The sequence below is a fragment of the Phodopus roborovskii genome, unplaced genomic scaffold, assembly GCF_943737965.1.
Source record: "Phodopus roborovskii unplaced genomic scaffold, PHOROB, whole genome shotgun sequence".
NCBI classification, from domain to species: Eukaryota; Metazoa; Chordata; class Mammalia; order Rodentia; family Cricetidae; genus Phodopus; species Phodopus roborovskii.
The window spans coordinates 182,950-199,730 of NW_026125993.1; positions in this window are offsets into that span (position 1 = coordinate 182,950).

A 16,781-nucleotide genomic window follows, 5' to 3' on the forward strand; every position below is an offset into this window, starting at 1 on the left:
TCTGTAAACCACTACTTGATTAAAAATTGAGATAAATAAAACTATAAAAAATTAAAACCAATGAAGAAATCAATGATTACACTAGCACTTTTTCTCTGCACTTTTTTTCATTTTGTCTTGTCTAAGCAAAAGTACTCTTCATTATGTTATCCTTTCACCACTTTCCTTATATTATCACAGTTTATACATTTTCTGTTTTCCTGGGACTACATATTTCTAAGTTATCTCCCATTCAGAGTTGTGTTTCAATTATTTAAATGTGCACTAACATCATAAAACTTGAGATGTTGGCTGAGTATACTGCTGTAGTGTCAGGGTTGATATGATGAACTCAAAGAACAGGGCATGATAGAGTCATTTCAAAGGAAATGTCCACTGGATTTCTATGATTATGTGAATGCTATATCCAGTAAAACATCCAGGCTAAATATTCACATTAAAACTTAGTAAGTACACAAGCACTGATTGAGATTATGGTATTTTCAAGAGCAGTCTACAAGTCTCTGTGTTATGGTTAGTATGACTGATAAGGTTAAAATTTTATCATTTATAAAATCCACATTACATTTCACATTAAATTTTAATTTTCATGGTCCATAAATCAAGAGAGCATGATGGTTTGCTTTTGATAGGATGGACATTTTTACTCCATTAATCTTACTGATCCATGGGAATGGGAGATCTTTCCATCTTCTAATATCTTCTTCAAAGATGTGACTATTTTATCATAATTTTTTTCACTTGCTTTGTTAGAGTTACCCCAAAATACTTCATGTATTTACTCTACTGTGAAATGCAGTGATTCATTGATTTCCATCTAAGTACATTAGGCACTTGTATTTATAATGACTAATGGTTTATTATAAATTAATTTTGTACCTAACTACTTTGCTAAAAGTTTCTTTAGATTTAGGAGTTTCCTGATGAAATTTTTAGGGTCAATTATGTATACTATCATATCATCTTCAAATAAAGATACATTGACTTCTTTGTTTCTAATTTGTATCACTTTATCTCATTTAATTGTCATATTGCTCAAGGTTGAATAGATATGGAGAAATAGCAGCCTTGTCTTCTTAATGATTTTAGTGAATTGATTCGAGTTCATCTCCATTTTATTTGATATAGGCTATTAGCTTGCTGTAAACTGCCTTAATTATGTTTAGATGTACCACTTGTATTCCTGATATCTCTAAGAATTTTATCCAAAGATTAGATTCTGACAGAGGCCTTTTCTTCTTCTAATGAGATGATCATGTGTTTTCTTTGTTTGCTTATATGGTGTATTACATTTACTAATTAGTAATTATGTATTCTATATATCATAAGTATAGAGGTATGAACCATACCTGAATCTCTCTGGAATAACACCTACTTAACAATGGTGGATGATGTTTTGATTTGTTCTTGGATTTTGGTTTGCATGTATTTTACTGAGGATGTTTGCATCTCCATTTATTAGAGAATTTTTCTGTAATTCTCTTTCTTTGTTGGATATCATGTGGTCTGGATATTAGTGTAAAGTTGGACTCAGAATGAATTTGGCAATGCTCATTCTGCTTCTATTTTGTGGAGGAAGTTGAGGCATATGGATTTAATTCTTTGAAATTCTGGTAGACTCCAGCTTTAAAATGAGATCTAGTCTTAAATGGATGGAAATAGAAGAAACCATCCTGAGTGAGGTAACCCAGTCACAAAAAGAGAAACATGTATTTTAGGCATAGAGCAAAGGATGACTATCCTACAATCCACACCACCAGAAAAGCTAGGAAATAAGGAGGACCCTAAAGGAGACATGCATGGTCCTCCACAGAAGGGAAAATGACAAGATCTCCTGAGAATATTGAAAGTGAGTGGAGAGGAAGGTAGTAGAAAGAAAAAGGGAGAAGAGGAGGGGAGAGGAGAACATGAGGGTGCAGTCAGATGAGGAATAGAAAAGAGCCAGAAAAGAGATACCATAATAGAGGGAGCCATTTAAGGTCTGAAGAGAAAACTGGCACTAGGGAAATATCCAGAGACCTAAAAGGTTGACCCACCTAACAATCTAAGCAATAATGGAGAAGCTACTTTAAATGTCCTTCCCTGTTAATGAGGTTTATAACTACCTTATATATCATCGTAGAGCCGTCATCTAGTAGCTGTTGGAAACAGAAGCAGACACCCACAGCCAAACACTGAGCCGAGCTCCTGGAATCCAGTTGCAGAGATGGGGGAGTGATGAGCAAAGTGGTCATGACCAGGCTGAAGAAACAGCTGACCTGGACAAGGGAAAGCTCATGGACCCATCCAACCCCCGACTAATAGCTGGGAAACAAGCATAGGCCAGACCCAGACCACGTGAACATGGGTCTCAGTTAGGAAGCCTGGTAGACAGACAGTGGATCCAGAATGTTTCTGTGGTGCACGAAAGGACTTTTGGAGCACATTTCCCATGGAGGGATACTCCCTTAGCCTAGAGACAAAAGGAAGGGCCTAGGCACTACCCAAAATGACTTGACAGATTTTGATAACCCCTCCTGGAAGTCCTCACACTCCCTTGGATATGAATGGGACAGGTGGGCAGGGGAGCATAAGCAGATGGGAGGGAGAGGGGATTGATATGTAAAATAAGGGAAAAATTAAAATTTCAAAAACTTTATCTAGCCCTTTGCTTTCATTGGTTCAGAGACTTTGCAAGATTGCTTCTATTTAATTAGGTTATAGGTTTCTTTAAAACGCTTATCTGAGCTTGATTTAACTTTGGTAAGAGGCATGTATTAGGAAACTATCCATTTTTTAAGATTTTCCAATCTGAAGTACAGGTCTTTTTAAAATACATCCTTATCATTTTCAAGATTTTTTCTGGATGTCCTTTGTTTTAAGCCCCCCTTTTCATCTCCAAATTTGTTCATTTGGATAATCTTTATATGCCTGAAAAACACCAAAACAAACAAACAAAAAAGCATGTTCAACAAATGTTGTTGGACAAATTTAATAGCTGCTTGTAGAAGAATTCAACTAGATCTATACCCATCTCTATGCATAAAACTCAACTGCAAATGGAACAAAGACCTCAATAAAAAACAGATGCATCAAATCTGATAAAAAAAAAAGCATTAGGGAATAGACTTGCAATCATATCACAGGAGAAAATGTTTTGAAGAGAACACTATCAGAACAGGCACCAATATCAAAAATTAATAAATGTAAACTCATAAAACTCAAAACCTTTTACATGGAAAAGGATATAGCCATTCAGACAAAACAGTAGCCTACAGAATGAGAAAAGCATTTTGTGTTTTCCCAACTACATGTCTGATAAAGAGCTAATGTCCAAACTATAGAAAGAACAAAAAAAATTAAACTGGTGCATGGATATGAATGGATAATTTTCAATAAAGGAAACTCAAATGGCTGAGAAACACTAATGAAATAATCAACATTATTAGTCATCAAGAAAATGCAAATCAAAACTGCTTTGAGATTTTATCTTATAAATTTCAGATGCCCAATTTTGTAAAATAAATGACATCTCATGCTGGTTAAGATGTTGAATAAGGGGAACAATCATCATCTATTGTTGGTGTTAGTATAAAGTTTCACAGTCACCATGGGAGTGTGGCAGTTCCAGAAAAGGATGGGAATCAATCCTATTCAAGATCCAGCAATACCACTTTTGGGCATATACTCAAAGGACATTTAATCCTCCCAAAAAAGGCAATTTTTCAACCATATTCATTGCTTCACTATTCATAAGAAGAATGGATTAAGAATATGTGGTACATATACACAATGTGGTATTACTTAGCTGTTAAAATGAATGATATCATAAAATCTGCAGGCAAATAGTTGGAACTAAAAATATCATCCTGAGTGAGGTATTTCAGACCCAAAAAGACAAATGCAGTATGTATTCATCTATGGATAAATATTATTTGTTAAATCAATTATAATAAATATAAAATCTAGAACCACAGAGGGTTAGTATAAAGTAAAGGACTAGAATCTAGAGAAAGATTGTGTTAGGAAAGGAAAATGGAACACATAATTTTGAATGAAAGTGGGTAGAATGGGTGGAATGGGAGGATCAAGATTGAAGGAGGAAAGGACATGAAGTTGAGTTATAGAATATGGGGAGAGACCTCTAAAATTAAGGGTCATTTAAGTGGTAATAGGGAAATGTAAAACAGTGGAAACTTCTTAAATAATATGCATATATGAAGGCTACCTAAACCAAAACCCAAAGGTAATAGGGAAGATGGCATCCCAGCTCTTCATCTCTTGTAGTCCATATATGAGTGAGTACATACTATGTTCCTCATATTGTTACTAGGTTACCTCATTCAGGATGGTTTCTTCAAGTGCCATCCACTTGCTTGCGAATTTCAAGATACCATTATTTTTTTTCTGCAGAGTAGTATTCCATTGTGTAGATGGAATTATCCATTCTTCAATTGAGGGGCATCTAGGTTGCTTCCAGTTTCTTGCTATTACAAATAATGCTGCTTTTGAACATAGTTGAACAGATGTCTTTGTTGCATGGATGTGGATCATTTGAGTATATGCCTAAAAGGGGGTTGCCGGGTCCTGTGGTAAACTAATTCCCATTTTCCTGAGGAACCGCCATACTCATCTCCAAATTGGCTGTACGTGTTTGCACTCCCACCAGCTGTGGAGGAGTGTTCCCCTTTCTCCACATCCTCTCCAGCATGAGTACTCATTGGTGTTTCTAATTTTAGCTATTCTGGCAGGTGTAAGATGGTATCTCAAAGTTGTTTTGATTTGCATTTCCCTGATAGCTAAGAATGTGGAGCACTTTCTTAAGTGTCTTTCAGCCTGTTTGATTTTCTCTATTGAGAATTCTTTCTTCAGTTCTGTACCCCATTTTAAATAAGGTTATTTGGTGTTTTGTTGACTAGTTTCTTGAGTTCTTTATATATTTTGGAGATCAGCCCTTTGTCGGATATAGGATTGGTAAAAAATCTTTTCCCAGTCTGTGGGCTGCCGTTTGGTCTTGTCAACTGTGTCCTTTGCCTTACAGAATCTACTAAGTTTGAAGAGGTCCCATTTATTAATTGTTTCTCTCAGTATCTGTGCCCCCAGAGTTATGTTCAGAAAGCGGTCTCCTATACGAATTTGTTCAAGGTACCATCCTACTTTCTCTTCTAAGAGGTTAATGTGGCTGGATTGATGTTGAGGTTTTGATCCATTAGGCTAGAGTTTTGTAAATGGTGACAGTCTTCTACACACCCTCATCCAATTGTGTCAGCACCATTTGTTGAAGATGCTGTCTTCACCAGCCTATAATTCACACCACCAGAGGAACTAGGATACAAGGTGTATTCTAAGAGATTCATATATAGTCCCTCACAGAACATGGAAGTGACAAATCCCCCAGAGCACAGGAGAAGTGGGGGGGGGCAACGAATGGAGAGAGAAGTAGGAGAAAATGAGGGGGAGGAAAGGAAAACATGTGTGACCAGGAAGATTGAGCCCAGTTAGGAATAGAAGACAGGAGAGAGAGACAGAGAGAGAGAGAGAGATAGAACATAAGAGGGAGACAATATTGGTTTGAAGATAAAACTGAACACAAAGAAAGGTCTAGAGAACTACAAGACTGCCACCAACTAACAACTTGAGCTTCTGTGGAAAGGCTACTATAAATACCCTTCTGGGATATTAAGATCAACAACTAACTTATCCAAGGAGCCGTCATCTAATGCCTGTTGGAAACAGGAGCAAACACCTATACATAAACAGTCAAACTAGAACCCAGATGCAGATAGAAAGGACAAGACCAGGTGGCAGAAACACATAGAGACATCTTACCTGAACAAGGATGAGCTAACAGGCCACCAGACTGATAGCTGGGAAGCCAGCATGGGACTGACTCAGGCCCCCCTGAATATGGGTCTCATCCAGAAGGACTGAGCAGTCTAAGGGACCTCAGACAGTGGAGCCAGGATGTGTCTGTACCAGATCCTCTCTCTGTGTTATAGTTCCCTGTTTAGTATTTATATGGGATTCCTGGATGTGTAAATGAATGGGTCTATGGTTCTTTTCCCCTCCTCTTGAGTTTTTTACTTTGTTGGTTTGTTTTGTTTAACTTTAATGTGATAGTTTTGTTTTTACTTATTCTATTATATTTTATATTATTGCTAAGAATCTGGCTCCATTTTGAATCAAGGACAGAAAAGGAAATGCATTCGGATTTTAGGAAACTTGGGAGTGATTGGGAGGAGCAGAAGGACTGGAGACTCTAATCACTATATATTAGGTGATAAAAGAATCTCTTCAATAAAAGAGAAAATCAAAAGATTGTCTTAGAGAGGACCCTAGTTCATTTACCACCCATCTGTTATGTTGCTAGCAACAATTCCAATTCACCCTCCAGAATGTCCCAGGCCTTCTTGCTTATTTGTGGATTCTGCAGGCATCGTTATTCACATGCACATTCACATACAATTTACAATTTAGAATTTATTAAAAAAATAATTATAATGATGACAGAATAAACATACTTCTCATGCCAAAATTATTATTTTTGTGACTGAGGCAATGAGAACTATTTATACCTAGGTACTACTAGGACCATTATTTCTTATTCTCTTCATTTTCTAAAATTTGCCATGTAATAGCCTACAAAAGTCCCTTATCACATACTAATTTCTTGACATTGACTTTGCAGCCTCCAAAACAGTGAGCCAATATACTTCTGGGCATGAAAAATGACCTGATCTCAGGTAGTCTGTAATAGCAGTATAGAATAATAAACAAGGAGAATTTCTTACTTTTTTTCCCTGCATGATATTATAATTTTGTTTAATAATTTCCAACGGGGCTTTGAAAGATGTCACCACAGAGCCTCTTTTTAAGGAAATTATATTATGTGTCATTTCATTGATTGAATTGACCTGAGCATTTTGTAGGATTATTCCTAGTAATGAAATTAAATCTGTACATGTCTATGAATTGAGTAAAGTTTCCAGTCAGAGCAAATATGTCAAATAAATGTCCATAAGCCTCTGTGGTGTAATGTTAATGTTATTTGACAGTTTGTATTATTTAAAGTTTCAGTTGTTTCATCAATCCATTATTAGCTATGAAATATATGCAATTTGTAAATAAACAGCAACCATATATTGTAAAAAATAGAAATCTAGGGTTAAAATGAATAAAATGTATTATTTAAATATTAATTAAAATGAGATTTTCCATTAAATCTGTGTTAACAATTATTCATAATGCAATGTAATTCTGTAGTATTAGTTCTAAAGAACCTATTTTGGAGTTCAAATGCTGGCATATTAAATTTGTTCATTTCCCAAGTCTGCATACATTTTATTTTCTGAGCTCAACAAGAACAAATTATCTGAAAACTTTAATAGAGTATAATAAATTAAGACTGGATGGTAATTCAGAAGTGGGTACAAGAAGACAAAATTATGAATCTCATAATTTTTATCCAATAACACTTAATGTGTAGAAGCAACATAGTAATTCTAGGGTATATGTTCACAGTAGGTCCTAATTATTTATCTCTTGTTAAATAGACATTGTACATCAATCTCAAGAGGTCAGAAACTATCCACTGCATACAAAGGGTTATATCATGCATTCTATTCAAGGGGAACCTAAACTTCTTTATGAGGAAAAAAAAACTAGAGTAGAAAAAATTTCCTGAGGATGTTGTATATCCTATCAGAGCAATTCATTTAAAAGTAACAGATTTTTATGCCTATACTCATAGATAAAAATAAAAGAGGTTGATAAGAAAACTAAGTAGTAAAATTTCAAACAGGCAGGACACTAGCAATCACAGTAGGCAAACATTCCCAAATCAACAGAAATTCCCATTAGAATATATGAAGCCTAATCTTACCTTGACTTTCAAAGCTTCATTAAAAATATGGCTGACTTAATAGAGGACTTGTGCTCAGAGCCACTGAGGCAATGAGAGTATCTTCTCAGAGAACAACTGAAAGAAGTTGTTAACGTGATCACTTGACTCAGTGTTCCCTAAGATCTTGCAGTAACACTAGTCAAGGGAAGAGCTGTTGAATACTGTTAAAACTCTCTAGTCCATTTTGCCCTATTTACATGCCTCCTAATCCTTTGCTCAGCAGCATTTCATTATATGTTTTAAAGTAATTAGATTTTAATCTTTAAAATATTTGAATGTTCTGGCATAAAACACAAATGTTTGAGGCAATACATTTGCTAATACCTTGATCTTCTTGTTATCTTACATGTACAAATGCTGAAACCTATGCCTATCTCATAAAAATGTACAATAACTACATTGTAATATTCATTAAAACTTAGAAAGTTAGCACCTTCTATTAATTCTACAAATTACAGGTTGAGTTAAATAAGAAGCCAATTTGATTTTCAATTTGATTAATGAACATGGACCAAATCCATATAATGTATAACTAACAAAAAAGAATGTTTAATTAGAGGGCAACCGGTTAAGTTATCTTTTACTTTAACATTTTCTTTATTTGTTCTTTAAAGAATGTGTTAAAGTTTTTTTTTCCTAGTAAAAAGGTACTTATTAAATGTCTTGGGGTATGTAGGTCATATGATCTTGAGGACAAAGTATTTACTTTGTAGTCATAAAGTTGCTATAGACCATAGCAATGGGAATTTATTTCCATTGCAAACTTATTCACAAATCTGGTTTCTAGGGGGATTTGACTACACAGCTTGCTCCTTTTAATACTCCGATATTCATATAACCAATATAATTTAATAATTTGAGATAGTACTTGAAAAACTATACTTTGTGACAAAATTAATTTCATTGCAAGTATCCTGAGTAATGTCTCAGGTGATACATTTACTCATAAAATTAATGAGCTCAATATAATTCATGAAATCCTGGATTCCCATACAGTATATAAATCTGTTTATATTCTCTGAAATATTCTTCAAAAGTACTTCAATAAAATGAAACGCTGACCAAAGATAGTATTAAAAGAGTAAGATCTACAAATTTATAAAATAATATCATTTACTGACAAAAATAGTGATTATGAGGAAATAAAACTTAAAGAGAAAAATGTCACTAATTAGAAGTGTGGTTGCATCAGATATTCCCACTGTTTTTCATTACTCATGCCCTTAAATTCTTCCTCTACCAATTTATTTTGGTTTCTTGAGGCAGGGTTCCTCTGTATTGCTTTGGAGCCTATCCTGGGACCCACTCTGTATATCAGGCTGGCCTTGAACTCACAGAGTTCTGCCTCCCCTGCCTCTTGAATGGTGGCATTAAAGGCATGCACCACCAAATCCCACATCCTGCATTAATTTTTATCAGTGGACATTAATATGAATTAGTTGCCAATACAATTCTGTCAATCATAATCTTTCTAGTTTAAGGATGTACTTTAAATTTTGTTTAGTATTATATTTGTTAGCAGTCCATGCTTCTGGCACTTTCAAATAATTTAGTTATATAGTAGGAAGATTTACCATTATTATGTCTAGATATTTGCTCAACTTGTTGAACATGCTCAACTGTGAAGGGGCTTCTTGTATTAAAACGTTTAATTTTTTCAGGTTTAAAATTTCACATCTACATTTTCATTATTTCTGTGTATTTAGTTCATACAATGTGCTAAATGAAAACCAGTGAGGCAGGAGAGAATAGTTGGGACTTCCAGGGAGGAGAACTTTGGAAGGATGTGAGGCTTTGGTAATTAAGTTAGTAAGAGGTGGATGGAGTTGGACATACAGAATGGAGGGGATGTAACAAGCAACATGACAAAATGTAGATTAATGAAAACAGGTTAATTTGAGTTATAAGTGCAAGTTGTGAACAAGCCAAAGCAAAGGCCAACCTTTTATACTTAATAATAAGTCTCTGTGTCATTTTTGGGAACTGACAGTTTGAAAGGCCTATTTTGCATCGATATAAGGAGAGAAACAATTCCTGTAAATTGTTGTAAGAACTCCCCATACATACTGTGACATCAGACTTCCCAGTGTCCTCAAATAAATAAGTGCAGATAAAAATCTAAAGCGTGTTTCAATGTGTGAGATAATGGAGATATAAATTTGTTAAATTATTACACTTTGTGATAATTTCATGAGTTTGGAAGTGGTTAGAGCACTTCAATATGAGATGTTTGTGTGTTGAATATGGAGTTAAATAAGAATGGCAGAAAAACAAACAAACCCAAAGGATTCTTTGCCTAAAGGAAATAGTTCAATGAAAGTATAATACCCTAATAAATTTCTACATTCAAAGAATATTATGTATTGCAGGTTTAAATAAGTTGTTTTATATATTAAGGCATATTGGTGAGGTAGAAAAATAAGGTTTCCATTCGAATGGGTAAATATACATAGCATACTCATAATACTGTAAAGTAATACTATTATTGAGAATGTAAAGAGGCAAATTTAGAGAGAAAGCAATCTTCTGTGGATATTTCTTCATGTCTGGTTGTGTATTAATTTCTCTTTAGAATACGTAGCTTTAACAAAATGTACGTTTGATAGTCATATTTCACAAAGAAATACACAAAGGTTAAACAGAGATGTGTTTGGCACATGGAGGCTGAGGAATGGGTATCACAACAGAAAGGAAAATTAATAGTAGTCAGAAAGAAGAATGATAAGGGAGAGCTATGTGTAAGAAAATATATAAGAGGATACTACTGGAGTATCTTTTTGCAAAGCATTGTTAGTTTGTGAAAATTATGCACAGGAAAATTAATTTGCTTTCATTAAATATCAATTTATCTTTCTCTTTGCTTCTATATTGATGAGAGCAGCTTAGAGATTTATCAAATTGAGATGTGTAATTACTATGCTCCACATTTCCCTCTTCCTCTTGATAATTTCATAAGCTAAGAAAGGGAATCCCTTAGGTGACAGCTGGATTTTCTTGCATTTGAAGTAGCTTTTGACTTCTGTGGTTATCATGGTTAGTTATAATGGCTGTTCTTCCTCCAATATAATAGCGTATAACAATTTGTCATCTTAAAGATGCTGTACTGTATATAATGTTAAAAAAAGCCACTAACATTATGCAATTATTTTAATACACTTATTTATGAGAGCACTACAATTTAAAGCCCATCTTTGAATTTATGCACTGTGCCATTTGCCTAATAAATCTGCTATTTATTACTTCTGAAAAGATGCATGGAAGCTAAGAAGTTGTAAAAGACTTTCTAAGCAGCAATAAATTTCTAACAATATTTACATAAGAATGAGGATTTGTATAGGAGTCCTATTGTCACTTTTTATGCTAGTGTTCGCTTGACATGCCTGGGAGGATAGCCTGTTCTTTTCTGAAAGAGAATGGAAGTATGTGTCTGCAGTGAGGGGAAAAGTGGGTGTTAGGAGGAGTGGAGGAAAGAGAAACTGTGGTCATAATGTATTTTATCAGAAAATAAAAAAAAAATGAAGTGCCTAACTGTTTGACTATATTAACACACGGAGTTCCCATAACACTACTAGCTAATAATACTGAAACACTCATTTTGTAATGTATCCCTTTCTTTATACATTGCTGTAAAGCAACTGACTAAAGACAAATACCTCTGGCAGTAAATTTTCCGCTGATTTCCTTGTGTTAGTATATATCCTCTAGCTACAGAAAACAAGATAGATTTTGTGACTACAAAAATGAAATCTTATAAAATTTTATTACTGCTGGGAAAACAATAAAGGGCAAGAAATGGTATGAATTATTCTTAACACTAGGGTCCCAACAAAGGGCAACAGATGGCAGGAATATTTACTCAAGTGATTTTTCCATCAAAGTTTCTATCAGCAGCAAGGCTATAAAGAAGCCATCAAATTCACCAGCCAGCTGGTAAAATCTGCACTGTAAAAACTGACTATATACAAAGCATACTTGTATCCAATTTAGTCTCTTAAAATGAGTGTTTGAATCAATCTGTATTAATAGAATACCAGTCAACTCATATAGAGTCCTTTAAGATAGTCTATGTCTAATTAAATACTAAAGCCCATTACAGATAGAAATCATATCTTCTGCAGCAGATATGGCCACTAACCTATACAATTTATTCACCACCCATCAGGCCTGCACACACCAGTGGATTTTCAAATCCTTTCTGGGCTGCAAGTGGAGAAAAAGTATGAGACTGGGAAATCTCAGGCATCTCCATTAAGAAGAAGAAAGCATTTTCATGGACCCACTTGCCTCAGACTTTCGGGCAAGATTCCCTTTAATTCCTTTGTGCTTTTTGAATGTAAATTTGTCCAAACTGGGTCCTTTACAAAATGTTTTCTTCAATCATTGATAGGCAATATAAGGTGAAATGAAGAGCAGTTCAACTGGTCCTTAACACTGATTCAGTCTTCTCTCTGCCTTTCCCTTCCAAGTCCAATATACTGACATAACTACAACTTTACTCATGCATTGTTCTCTGTAATATACAGCAGAGTATAATCTACTTTATATCTATTTTGGAAAGTTAATAGTAGGATGATAGATATATTGAAACATACTACATTTAATCAATTTTGGTGTAATTCCTGTTCTTTTACAATGATTCAGAAGTATTATTCAACAGAAGTGAATACTTTTAATTTAATTTATTTATGGCAACATACATAAATATACTGCATGTCAATATAATTTAAATTATTAAGCAGTAAAACACAACACCATAATATACCTGAAAACTTATCAACATTGAAGGACAACATTTTACCTTTAAAGAGATTTATCAGTTCATATAAATATAAAACATTACTATTTTACCCTTTGTTTCTTTATTTTATATTTGTTGATTTAAGCTTCAAATTTTATGTAAATAATCCCTCCCTTCCTCTAAACCCCCATCACCCTCCCATCCATTTCACCCCCCCACTCCACAGGGAGGGTGGTGCCTTCCAGGAGGGGGTCAACAAAATCTGTCAAGTCATTTGGAATAGGGAGTAGGCCCTCCCTCCTGCCTCGAAGTTAAGGAAGTATCCCCTCATGGGGAATGTGCTCACAAAGTCCTTTTGTGTACCAGGGATTATCTTGGCTTCACTATCAGAGGTCCCATAGACTGCCCAGGACTTCGAACAGAGACCCACATCCATGGGTTCTGAGTCTGTACAATGCTCATTTCCCAGATATCAGTCTGGGGGCCCATTAGCTCCTCCTTGTTCAGTTCAGCTGTCTCTATGGGTTTCTGTAGGCTGGTCTTGGCCTCCTTCTCTGAATCTGGATTCCAGTTTGGCTCAGTGTTTAGCTGTGGGTGTCTGCTTCTGTTCCCATCAGCTACTAGATGAGGGCTCTATGATGGTAGGTAAGTTAGACATCAATCTCATTATCAGGGAAGGGCTTTTATGGTAGCTTTCCACTGTTGCTCAAATTGTTAGTTGGGTTCAGTCTTGTAGGTCTCTGGACATTTCTCTAGAATCAGTTTTCTCTTCAAACCTACAATGGCTCTCTTTTTTATGCTCTCTCTCTCTCTCTCTCTCTCTCTCTCTCTCTTTCTCTCTCTCTCTCTCTCCTCTCATCTATTCCTCCCCTGATTCAATCTTCATAGTCCCAAGTGCTCTCCTCTCCTCCCCTTCTCTATCTCTTAGCTCCCTGGCCCCTTACTCCCAATATGCTTAGTGTTGTTAAATTTTAATATAATTTACAAAGCAGCATTATCCTATAAAAGCAAATAGGCTGCTTTTCCATTAAAAGGAGGGATAGTCAACACTTGCTTATACTAAGCCTAATGGAGACCTTTTATTGTTTCTACTGGTGACTGTATGAATTCAATTACATTTAACAACAGCTTATCTTTTAAAAGTTATTTGTTCCAAGTCAAGCTGAAAGCAGGCTAGATATTAATATTAGAGGATTTTATGATTTCTACATATCTGTTTTTTAAACAATGTAATTGATGCTGTATCTATCCATGCTGCCACCATAATGTAATTTCATAACCTTACTTCATGGTATTCAATATTTATTCTGAAAAGTCTCAAGCCTTTCTTCTTATTGTGCAAAAAACTGAGAAGACAGAAGTATCAGCCATCTCAGGTGGATAACTCTGTATGAATGGGAATTTTCTTCATTCATTACTCCAAGTGATATACTTTGAGAAGTTCCCTTAATTTGTGTAAATAATGTCTAATAGCATTTCCAGTTATCTTATGCTTTGTTGCAGATGCTTGAGATGAATAATTCAGTATATGTTTTAACATTTATAAATATGAGCTAATCAATCATTAAGAGTAATGAGTCATAGAGAGGTCTTATAATATGTAGTATTACTTTGTGAGAAATGACATTCTTCTATCAATCTTATTGTTATTTCCTAGTTTAATAAAATGTGAACATAGCCAAGGAAAAAAAAGATTTACTGCAAGATTCTGTGTAGATGAATGTTTTCTTCCCATTGGGTCTTGCAGAAGTTTAATCCCAAATAAACCAAATGAGGCTCATATTAATTATAAACTGCTTGGTCAATGGTTCAGGCTTCTTAATGACTAGATCACTCTTAATTATTAACCCATTTCTATTAATCTGTGTTGCTCCATGTGGACATGGCTTACCAATGATGCCCAGATCTTTTGCTTCCTCAGCAGCTATATGGTGTCTCCTTGACTCCTACTACTTTTCTATATCCTTTTTTGGTTTTCCTACCTGGCCAATTACTGACTGTCCATTTGTAGAAACAGCTTTATGTTTTACACACATATACATTTTAATATTGAGCAAGAAAGACACACTAGTGAACAGAGATAGTGTTGACAACAAATAAATTACCTAGTACTAGCATGATAAACATTGGACATTGATGTTTCCTCCAGGTTATTTATTAGCTGCCAGACTTACCTACCCTCTTAGTTAATTCTGCAGAAATGAGGGGTTTCTATAACCCCTTTCATGTAATGCTAGGAAATACTGTTTCATTTCATTTCATTTTTTTTCTTATTTTACATATTGATCCCAGTTCCCTCTCCCTCCCTTGCTCCCTCTATCTCTCCCTCTATCAATGCCCCCAGAACACCCTCTCATCCCACTACTAGACTGACCCCAACTAACAATTTGAACAACAGTGGAAAGGTCACCATAATTGCCCTTTCCTGATAATGAGATTGATGAGTAACTTACCTACCATCATAGATCCCTCATCTGGTAGCTGATGGAAACAGAAGCATTCACCCACAAATAAACACTGAGCCAAACTAGAATCTAGATTCAGAGAAGGAGGCCAAGACCAGGCTACAGAAACTCACAGAAACAGCCGACCTGACCAAGGAGGAGCTAATGTGCCTCAGACTGATAGCTTGCAAACCAGAATTGGACAGACTCATACCCCTTGAACATGGGACTCAGAAGGCCTGGGCAGTCTAAGGGACTTCTGATAGTGGAACCAGGATGTATCCCTGGTGCACAAAAGGACTTTGGGAGCACATTCACCATGGAGGGATACTCTCTTGACCCCTCCTGGAAACAGCTTTATTATCAACCAATAAGAGAAACATATATTTGCATACCCAAGAATATTCCTCCATCAATTCTGTGTACTGAAGAAATACCATTGTGTTTTTCTTAGTAAAATATCTTTAATAAAACTCTTCTCAATATGTAATCATTAACATCTCTGTATCTGATAAAACATTCCCTCTCTATATATCCCTTTCTTATTTATTTGTAGCTTAAAAACTAGAATAAATAAAATAATTTTACAACTTGTCTGATTAGGAAACGTTTATAAATATTTATCAATTGTAATTAATACATTACACTGTCAGGAATTGAGGAGTTTTCTATATTTTACAGATCTATTACATTATGATGAACTTGAATTGCTGTTGTAGTAATAATGCCTTAAAAAATTAAAATCTTTGTATTTTTATTTCATGTCAATTTAACATAATATTTAAATACCAAAAATAAATAACATCTATGAAATAATGGTTTGAAAGACACTGAACATAGGACAAAGGACTATGATTAGAGAGTGAAAGAAAACAATGACATGACTGAGAACTAACTGTCTATCTTCCTATCTAGACAAATTTCCATACCATAAGAAAATATGAGTAACTGATAAAATACCAGGTAAATTGACTTCTGGAGATGGAACACAAAGTACAATGGGCAAACATAGATATTACAATGTATAATACTGAGGAAGTCCTTTGAAGATCTGCACATAGCTATATTCAGGTGGGTCCTAAACAGCTTGAATTTGCAAGAAAGTTATAAAAGACTAGGGAAAGAAGTCAAATTTTGGATGTGATAGTTCAAAAATGCCACTATGGACGAAATTAATCTTTCAAGGGACATCAGAGTTAACCAATGAGGTTTGCTTTAGCAGTTGAAGAAAATCACTGACTAATTACAATTAATAAATTACAAAGAAAACCTATAAATTTAAAGCTGTTTTGAATTAGGTTGATGGGGTCCCACAAGACAGCTTAAGAAAATTTATTTGAATTACAAATTATTTAGCATTTAACAATTTAAATTCTTAACACCTAACAAAAGTTAAAGTTGGTATACAGTTGGTTGATTTCATAAAGGAAACAAAAATTACTATATATGTATTTTATATCAGTAAGACATTATAAGACAAACTGAATGTACCCAGGGTAGGTATAAAATTATCCATATTTCACATATAAGAAATGACAATAACAATATGTAATTAAAAATATACACAAAATGGATTAATCAAAGATTAAACATCACAAAATGTCATTGAATTTCACAATAGAAATTATATTTCTATTTAACTTTGTAAAGATATACTGCTGTTTTATCTTGCCTGCCCAAGGCATCAGATTGGTCTCGTAAGACACTCAATGACTAA